The following is a 10,328-nucleotide window of genomic DNA, read 5'->3' as shown; positions in this document are numbered from 1 at the left end:
GAGGGAAGGAATATCAGCTTCAAATGACCACGTGTTATATTTGATACCACTATACTCCTTTTACACTAACCTGGCCTAAAACTGCAATCTCCCCATCATGAATGCCGAGTTCTAACATACATTAGCACAAGAGTCAGGTGTCTATTATGAAAAAGAGCTGTGGTAAAGGATGTAGAACCATTGTGTAGTCTTTGTTATTAAGCTACGTGAAAGAAGCTGAAAAAGGATGAAAATCTAGGTCAAGTTTATGTGAAAAAAGAAATGACGATTTCGTGACTTTTTTTTTTTTTTTTTTTGACGAGGTGTTAAAGCCTTCATTAACCTCCTGAGTACCTGGGTCCTTCTCAAGGTGAATAAAATCGTCTGAGGGCAGCAGAACTAACTATATATGTGTTTTTAGAATGAAGGGGTGAGGCTTTAGTTTTACGAGTCTGTTTGGCGTGGATATAACAGTAAGTCTATCTCTTTGTCTCTCTATATCAGTCAGTCCATGTGTGTGTGTGTGTGTGTGTGTGTGTGTGTGTGTGTGTGTGTGTGTGTGTGTGTGTGTGTGTGTGTGTGTGTGTGTGTGTGTGTGTGTGTGTGTGTGTGTGTGTGTGTGTGTGTGTGTGTGTGTGTGTGTGTGTGTGTGTGTGTGTGTGTGTGTGTGTCTATCTACCAATGTATATGTTTTTTACCAGCCAAATGTAATGTAAAATCGCAAGCAAATTTAGCATCAGCTGAGGAGGGAATAAAAATAACAATAGTAATCCGTTTAAATCCTTGAATCGCAAGTATTTTTTCCTTCAGAATGAAAAAATAATAATTTGCTTGCGAGAGCCGCATGGTAATGAAGGAGTTAATGAAGGCTATTTATTCAGCATCTAATAAAATATAACAACAATCCAAGGCTGAATAAAAGCGTGTAAGAAGAGCAAGGAAAAAAGGAATATAATCAGACTGAATGGGTCCAGTAATTCTAACACTTTATATAGAAATCATCTTTCCCTTTATTCAGTTCAAAAATGGTAACAAAATTTGAGTAACTTATGTCCTATGAGGCCCTGTTTTTGAAAGTGGGACAAGAATAGCAATATTCTTCAAGTTAGCTCAGTTCTGAAATTATGTATCACGTCAATAGCTGAATATATGAAATCACAAGTAAATTCAAGTCAGAGCTTCGAACACAATGAAACTACACAAATTTACCCATCCAATTGCTTCAAACCACTCTCATATTTGACCTGGGACGAGAATACCCATAAATTTCTGGTTAACGCAGTTCTGACATTTGGCGTGAGTCGGCCGTGGCGGATGATATAAAATTGGATGTAAATTTAAGTCACCTGGCACCAAGGGTTTAATTGCTCCCGTCTTGTTGCCTCGCGAACCAGTCTCGTTTTGGAAAAGCCATTTAGAACTCGATCATTTTCAGAATAGCGTATGTCCGGGTCAGCCTGTGGAAGTCCCTGTTCTTCATGTTCATTTAGTTCCCGGGATGGCTATGGCCAGTGCTTCTGCCTCGTGTCGCCGTGGAATTCTTTGGCATTTGCACTTCATGGTTGGAAAATATTTTGTGAACTCTGAGTTTGGTGCAACTCGAAATTAGGTGGTGTTGGATTGGTGCTGCCACTATGCTTTGTCTGGAATTCTTTGGCATTTGTACTTCACAGTTGGAAAATATCTGATTATTTTCTTGTAGGTGGTGGCGACCATCATCCACTCACTTGATGTAGTGCTGCCTACTTCTTCCTTAGCTTTGATCATTCTTTTTCTGTGTCTGCACTCCTCTCTTCCTATTTCTCCCATCTTGCCTGTCACTTCTTATTGCTTTTCTTTCCCTTTCAGGTGGCTTTACATTGAGTGACAAGCCAAATGGTTTCCTGTAAGCCAAAAAAACATTTACAACGCTGGGTGGTAACCATATAACCAAATATACGTGTTTCCTACGCGTCAACAAGTGGGTTGGTGGAGGGTTAGTGCCCCTCCTCGTAAAACAAATAACTCAAAGTCAAATGGCCACCCCTTACATGATTATGGGGCCTGGCAATAGATAGATAGATTGATCTTTTTGTATGACATGGTATTAGTTTGTGTCTAATATACACTGACCACTGTAGCCGTCACTGCTACTCCGCATTCCCTAGAAATGTCTAAAACTTGAGCCTACCTATCTTCCCATTTTTTTTTTTTTATATAAATAACAGAACGGAGGAAAGAAAAACAAATCAGTAAAAAAAAAATAATAATCCATACACAAGATTACTGGTGTCCTCTGTTCATAAAATATCTGTAACAGTTAGACTTGAACAGTTGTGGGGTGAAATTTGGAGGGAAACAACTCTGGGGAAGCGAGTTCCAGAGAGATGCAGTTCGGGGAATGAAAGAATTCTGATAGGCAGAAGTTCTGCAATATGGCTGAGTGATATTCCAGTCATGAACGCTACCAGATGCCCGTGTAGCACGAGGGAAAGCATGGAGAGGTGGCACCATGGAGGCAACTTCGTCTCAGCATTTGCCAAAAAAATATCTGTAAAATAATGCAAGGGAGGCAACATTCCTTCTTACTTGCAGGGGAGGTAGTTTATTTGTAATGGCAGGGTTGTTAATGATTCTAACAGCTTTGTTCTGAATTTTGTCTAGTTGTCTTAATGCAACCTCTCCACAACCATTCCACAAGGGTGAGCATTATTAAAGCTGAGAGTGCACATGACTCTCATAAATTATAGCTAACTGCTCATCGGCGAAGAAGTTATGGACTCTGTACAATAATCCAAGTTTCTATGAGGCGGTTTTAGCAAGTGATCTGACATGAGAGGTCCAGCTGAGGGCACTTTTAAGTGAGACACCAAGAATTTCAATACTTTTGGAGATGGGAATATTAGTAGCATTGAAGTTAATGTACGAATCTGGCAATATCTGTCTATTAGTAAACTATATATATTTAGTTTTACTAGCATTAAAAGAGACAAGGTTGTTTTGTCCCCATTCACTGATTGTAGATAAATATTGATTTATGGAGATGGCTGTACTGAGTTGAGAGGTGGAGATATTAGACTTTGTAAATGGATGTCTGAGTGTGAATGAACTATGTAGTGTTGAGTCATCTGCATATGAGTGAATGGGATTGTGGGTGACAGGTAAGAAATCATTAAATTGAACCAGAAATAGGGTTGGCGCCAGAACGGATCCCTGTGGCATGCCGGTGTTAATTGAGTGGAAATCAGAATATACATCATCTACTTTTACTCTTATTTTCCTGTCACTAAGATATGAAGAAATCAAAGGAACAAAAAACGTTAGTCCATAGCAAGGGAGTTTGGACAGCAGGGAACGGTGCCATACTCTGTCGAAAGCTTTAGAGATATCAAGAGCTACTGCATGGGTTTCTCCAAAAAGGTCAACTGATTGATGGATGGTATGAGGGAAGAGATTGAGTATGTCAATGGTTGATCTTTCATTGCAAAAACCATGTTGTCTATCACTAATTAAGTTGTTGGATTCAAGATGTTTAACAATGTGCTTATTAATTAAAACTTTCAAATACCTTACCAAGAGAAGATGTGACGGCTATTGGTCTGTAATTGGAGAGATCAGACGAACTTCTTTTCTTCGGAATTGGGTGGATATTGGCTTCTTTCCATGAATTTGGGAATAAAGAAGTACATATGCATAGTCTGAATAATTTAGCTAGGACAGAGGCAAGTTCAGGGGAACACTTTTTCAAAACAATTGACGGAATTCCACCTGGGCCTGGAGCTTTGTTGGTAGGTAAATTGTCTAGGATGGATTATACGTATCTTGTCTGTATTTTAAGTGGGGCAATTTCGGGAGAATCAAGTTCCAGTACTGGGACATTCTGGCTGGTATCGTCTATGGTAGAGTTTCTGGCAAAGGTACTGGGAAAGATATCTGCTTTCCCACGTGGGTCATTTGTAATGTCGCCATCTGAAGATTTTAGTGGGGGAATGGAAGATGACTTGTTAAAGTTATTATCGAAAAAATTAAGAGTTGACCAGAATATTCTATTGTCATTAGGGTTATTAAGTAGTTTTGATGCTTGCTTTTGAAGAAAGTTTGATTTAGATAGATTTAATACAGTTTTGCATGATTTCTAGCAATTTTAAATTGGGAGAGTGATTCAGATGTTTTTGATTTTAAGTAAGAGTTATATGCTAATGACTTTTGGGCTGTTGCTCTGGCACAGTTGCCATCAAACCATTTTGGAGAGTTCGATCTTTTCGTAAACTGTTAACTTGGTATGAATAAATCCATACCAGCTTGTATTAAGTCGCAAATATGGGGCTGGGTGGAATTGGGATCACTAGAGAAGAAAGACTGCCATGGAACATCGGCAAGATAATTTCTAAATCCATCCCAGTCTGCCCTATCAAAGTGCCATCGGGTTACCCTGACAGGTTCAGAACGGGGAGGTGTGGGAGGGTTAACTAATGAGGCTTTGATGAGATTGTGGTCAGAGGATCCAAGTGGTGACAGTACCTCTATCCTGTATTGATCTGGATTATTTGTCAAGAATAAATCCAAGAGATGGGCATTATGGTCAGGATTATCAAGTATTCTGGTTGGTTGCTTTACCAGCTGGGTGAGATTAAACGATTCCGCAAACAGCTCGCACTCTAGACCAGCGTCGTCAGTCCGGGCAGAATGCAATAACCATTCAACATTGTGTATGTTAAAATCACCCAAAATCGTAATTTCGGTGCCAAGGGCAAGGTCAAAGTTACTCAACTGAGTGGATATGGAGTCAAATACACTGGGTTCCGAAAAAGCATTGGGTGAATGATAAACTACAAAAATATATTTGGTAATGTTTTGACAATTTAATTTATTTAATGAGTAATCAAAACTGGATGAAGTGAAGTTTAAAATAGTGTCAACTGCATATTGGGATTTGATATAACAACAGGTGCCGCCCTTGTTACGGAAGTTTGTAAGGAGATGGTAACCGGGAAAACAAAATGGAGATATATCGACTGAGGGTGAGATTTGTGGTTCTGTGAGGAAAAGGGCCAAAGGGGATATGGACTGAAGGAAAAAATGAACTGAGTTTAAATTTGTGGTAAGGCCGCGGATGTTGGTAAAGAATAAGGCTGCACAGTCACTTCTTCGCCGACGAGCATTCCCGGAAATAGCAACAGTCGCTGCCGGCACAGTCGCTTGATGGCGACCGGGAGGACCCTGTGCCACCAGCCCTACCCTGCCGGTGGTGGCAATCCGAGGTACCACCTCATTTGATAGTAAGATTGCAGCGGCCATTACTAAAGACGTGAATAGAACGTGTGATATTTTATTTGCATGTAGTGTGTTGTAGACAGTTGAAGGTAGAGGTATTATGAGAGCATGCTGGCCTACTGTCTGTGTAAATGAATGCACTGAAAATGTTCAGCAAAGGGAGATGGTCAGGATCAAGTCCTGAGGGCTGGTGATACGGGAGCTCCAGCTCACCCTATCACCAGCTTGCCATCAACCTCGGAAGTACTCCCCTGTTCGACTGGTGCTACAGTCTACTCCACATCTATCTATTGCCAGACGCCTCAATCCCGTCTGGGGTGGCCACAAATAAATCGCCTCCACGTCGCCCTGTCCCCCGCCATTTCACTGACCTGCTCCCGCCTCACACACACCCTCTCTCATATACCTCTCCACCCCATCCCTCCATCTCATCCTCGGCCTCCCCCTCCCTCTTCCCCCCTCCACCTCACTCACATACACTCTCTTCTTCAGTATCTCACCCTCCATCCTCTCTACATGGCTAAACCACCTCTGTGTGCTCCTCATAACACTTATCACATCCACATCCACACCACAACGCTCCTTTATATCCACATTCGTCAGCCTGTCTCTCCATGTGACTCCACAGGCTCCTCTTAAATAACTCATTTCCGCTTCTCTCACTCTTGACTTGTGTCCTTCCAACAACGTCCAAGCTTCACTTCCATACGTTAGAGTTGGTATCACAATACTGTCATGTAGCAGCTTTTTCACTTCCATGCTCACTTCCCTGTTTCTTATCACTGCTTTCAAAGAACCAGCAACCTTTCTTCCCTGCTGTACCCTTTCAAGCACTTCACCCTCCAAACCTCCATCCTTACTCATCACACTACCCAAGTACTTAAACGTACTCACATTTTCCAATTGCTCACCATCCAACCTCGCTGTACATTCACTGACTTCACCTCTCTCAAAAACCATCACTTTACTCTTCCCTACATTCACCTTTAGATTCCGTTTCTTACACACTTCCAAACTCATCCACCAAGCCTTGCAGCTCCCCTTCGTCTTCACTCAACAACACAGTATCACCTGCAAACAACAGTACAGGGAGTTTCCAAACACTATCCTCTCTCACCAGGGCCACTCCAACATCCACAACCCTACCTTGTACCTCTTTTATTACCCCATCCATGTACAGATTGAACAACCATGGAGACATGACACATCCCTGTTTCAACCCAATCTTCAAAGAGAAAAATTCACTCAGTTCACCATCCACAAGCACTGCAGCCTTAGCACCATCATACATACTCTTCACAGCATTCAACAACTTCCCATCTACTCCATATATTCTTAATACTTTCCACAATCCTTGTCTATCCACCCTGTCATATGCTTTCTCCAAATCCATGAAAGCCGCATACAACTTCTTTCCCTTCTCTAGAAACTTGAGCCTAATGGACCACATTATCCTACAAATTCAGTCCTCTGTATGGAAGAGAATTAGCTTTTGTACCAACTTTTATAAATTGGTTCCATTGCAGATTCAACCACAGTTTCTCGTCAAATACTCTGAAACAACTGACGATCATTCTGTTTAGCACTTCACTGCTGTATGCTTTAAATTTACAAATATCTCGTGAAGCTGAGTTTAATACGGAATGAAGTTACATAAAATTAAGGGGAGGAGAATAAGAAATAATTGAGTTTCTAGCCTTAGTTTCTTTCTTCCTCGCGTAAGAAAAGGGAATATAGATAGTTTTTTAAATATACAGTCGTCAGCACAAATTCGCAGCCAGCCTGCTCGTGTGATGTGGGTCGCTTTGTCTGGCAACAGTGTATGGGGACGAGTTGTTACATAAAGTTTTATAAGCTTCAGAGACATGGTTGTAAAAATTACTATTAGAGACCGCCTAGAGTACAATATTTTTTATTTCTGATGAGCATGAAAATGTGGCAGGTGAGACAGAAGAATGTTTTGGAATGATATTCCCGCTCTCTCCCCCGTACCCCTCCCGAGGTCCCTCCCCAACCTCACTCTCACTTCACCCCCCCACCCTTCTCCTTCATCTCCCTTCCCCTTTCATTCCACCATTTCGAATTTATTTTATCCACGAACTTAATCTACCTAATGAACTGCACTCATCTCTATTTTTTTCTTTTTTTCTGTGCCCGCAACTTTCTGCTTCTCTAAATTCGTGTGTTTCTACATATGCCAGGCTTTTTTTTTTTTTTCAATCCATACTCCAAACATAAGGAAGTAATTCAAAACATTATTGGTTCTGATCCTACTTCATGAATCAGCGAACAGTATGAGACGAATGGGAGTATTTTCCTGGGGAAGGGAGAGAGGAGTAGGAAGAATGGGCACAAAGGTTTGTTTTATCCAGTTTACTGAAAAAATACTCACCGGCTGACAGGCCCACTCAAACACCAGTAGGGAATACATCACAAAAACAAGACCTCAATGTTCCTGTGTCTCGCGGCTGTTGGCAGTGACAAAGGGTGGGTGGAAAAGAGACAACTTGAATAAGAGGAGTGGGAAGGAGAAGGAGAAGGTGAGAATGGGTCTCGAATGAGAATGAATATTGATAATAACTTTGAATGTAGTTCGTTTTGTTAACGTATTGCGAGCAGTTGAGATGCAGCAGGTCAGGTTTAGTAAACAGTCGAGACAGAACTATGGTGCACCAGTCAAGTTAGTGCAAGGGATAAAATAATGAAGGTACAGAGGGTAGGGAGAGGAGAATGTGGAGAGGTATAAGAGAGTGAGGGGAAGGAGAGGGAGGGAGGAGTGGGGAAGGGACATCGGGAAGAACAATGGGGAGAGAGGGGGTGAACGTTTAGAGACGATTATAATAAAAATTACGAATATTACTTTCAAACGTTACTCAGTAACATTCTTGTCACCTTATGCACTTTTCCATGCTATTCGAACACTGTATACAGAATATTGTATTATATGCAGTTTCTAGCAGTACTTCTTAAAATCAAGTATTTCTAGCGTATAAAAGCCTATGTGGCATCTGATCCCCATACACTGTTAGCAGACAAATTGACTCGGCACACGAAAGGCTTGCAGCTTAATTGTGCGACGACTGTACGCGAGAGAGAGAAAAGGGGCAGTGGTGACCCAAAAGTTAAAAAAGAAAAAAAAAAAAGTAAGGAAAAAAAAGATAGGATTAGGTATGGGATTACGTATGGTGGTCATGACAAAAATCCAGAAAAACTGTGAGAAAAAGGAAAAAGATTAAAAGTTTTGAGGTGAATTTGAGGCAGCAGATTTATGAAACATGATGGGAAAAAGTAAAACGCATACTGGGAGTAGAACCAACCCTAACGAAACAAAAAGGAAAACAGGAAAAAAGATGGAAGAAAAAGATGAAAAATGAAAAAAAAAAGATATAGAAAAAAAAAGATGAAACGAAAAAATATAAAAAGATAAAGAAACGAAACAAAATGAAACAGAGAATTAAGTTGGCTTGCTACAATAAAGTTTCGTTCAATTTTCAGAGTACTTCAGGATGGTCTTGTATGGGATGGAGGTAAACCCGTGTGTGTGTGTGAGTGTGTGTGTGTGTGTGTGTGTGTGTGTGTGTGTGTGTGTGTGTGTGTGTGTGTGTGTGTGTGTGTGTGTGTGTGTGTGTGTGTGTGTGTGTGTGTGTGTGTGTGTGTGTGTGAGAAACGAAAAAAAATTTTTCCTTGAAATACTTCACCAAGAACAAAAAAAATAATTCTCATCACTTAAGAATAAATCAAAGTAAATCACACGAGAAAACTACAAGGAATAAATCACACGAGAAAACTACCAGGAAGAAATTAGTTTGTGACATCACACTTAAAAAAAAAAAAAAAAAATCTCATTTATTCTCATCCCTTATAATTACGTTGTTTTTAACGGGCAAAACAAGATTTCTTCACTGCATTGATCAGCTCCAGAAATTATTATATATATTAGCGGTATAATTTCCATTCTAATATTATTTTTTCCTCGATTTTTCCTAGATATTTTTCCTAGACATGTTTTCTATATGTTTTCCTAGATATGATTACTGGATTTTTCCTAGATTTTTTCCTAGAGTTTCCTAAACATTTGTCCTCGATACGTTTTCTCGATATTTTCTCCGATATTTCTTCCTAGATATTTTTCCTTGACATTTTTCCTAGATATTTTTCCAAAATAGATTTATACTTTTGCTATATATTGTACTAGATATTTTCCTTGACATTTTCGTTGTTATTTTCCTAGATATTTTTCCGATATATATTTTTTCGAACCGGAAGGGTTAGCAATAGGATTATTGATGCTGTTAAATGGGTTTTTCGAAGTTGAGAAAAATCCTCTTAGTTTAGCAAGGAGAAAATGGAAAATATAAAATCTAGGTAGGAGTGAATTATAGGCTTTACTATAATATAAATGACGTATAGTAAAGATTAATATAAATGACTATATTGCAGAGTGATAAAGAAAATAGATAAATATAAGTGACCTATAATGCAAATAGATTAATGTAATGGAAACATTAATTATTCATAATTCATTCATTCATTGCCAGACGCCATGTATCCCAAACGGGGTGGCCAACGGCTTAGAGTTAATTGTTTTACAGGGAGGGGCACTAATCCTCCACCAACCCCACTTGACACGTAGGGATGCCAACAGCATCTGGTGTTCCCAGGCGGTCACCCATCCAAGTACTAACCAGACCCAACGTTGCTTAACTTCGCTGATCGGACGGGAAGCGGTGTACTCAACGTGGTATGGCCGTTGGCAATATTAATTATAAGATGGATAAATTTAAGTGACCCAGGAATGTACTAAAAATATTGGAACATCAAAATTAGAAGTGCTTAAATTGGTACTCATACTTGGAGGGAGAATTCTGGGGAGGGCGCGCCGCGTTACGATGGTGGTAGTTGTGGTAGTAATTGTGGTTGTGGTAGTTGTGGTTGTAGCTGTAGCAGAAGTTGTGACTGTGGTACTAGCAATAGTAGTAGTAGTACTGTAGTTGTGGTTATAGTAGTTGTGGTATAGTCTGTCTCAGGAAAAACGAATGTAGAATATCGTCTGTTTTACTCCAAAGTCACTGTCAAAGGCCGAAGGCATCTGATTT

At 40.1% G+C, this 10,328-nt stretch overlaps 1 non-coding gene across 1 annotated transcript; it reads right to left on the bottom strand.

The window, feature by feature from the left end:
- Positions 1–9,868: 9,868 nt before the first annotated feature.
- On the bottom strand, positions 9,869–9,987 carry LOC145416167 (5S ribosomal RNA). Its single transcript, XR_013900212.1, has one exon. It is a non-coding gene; the product is annotated as a 5S ribosomal RNA (ribosomal RNA).
- Positions 9,988–10,328: the final 341 nt, after the last annotated feature.

The sequence above is a fragment of the Coenobita brevimanus genome, chromosome 104 (assembly GCF_032717465.1).
Source record: "Coenobita brevimanus isolate Jiangsu-jjx chromosome 104, ASM3271746v2, whole genome shotgun sequence".
NCBI lineage: Eukaryota > Metazoa > Arthropoda > Malacostraca > Decapoda > Coenobitidae > Coenobita > Coenobita brevimanus.
Note: the sequence above shows the minus strand (reverse complement) of the source record. Positions and strands in the feature narration are given on the sequence as shown.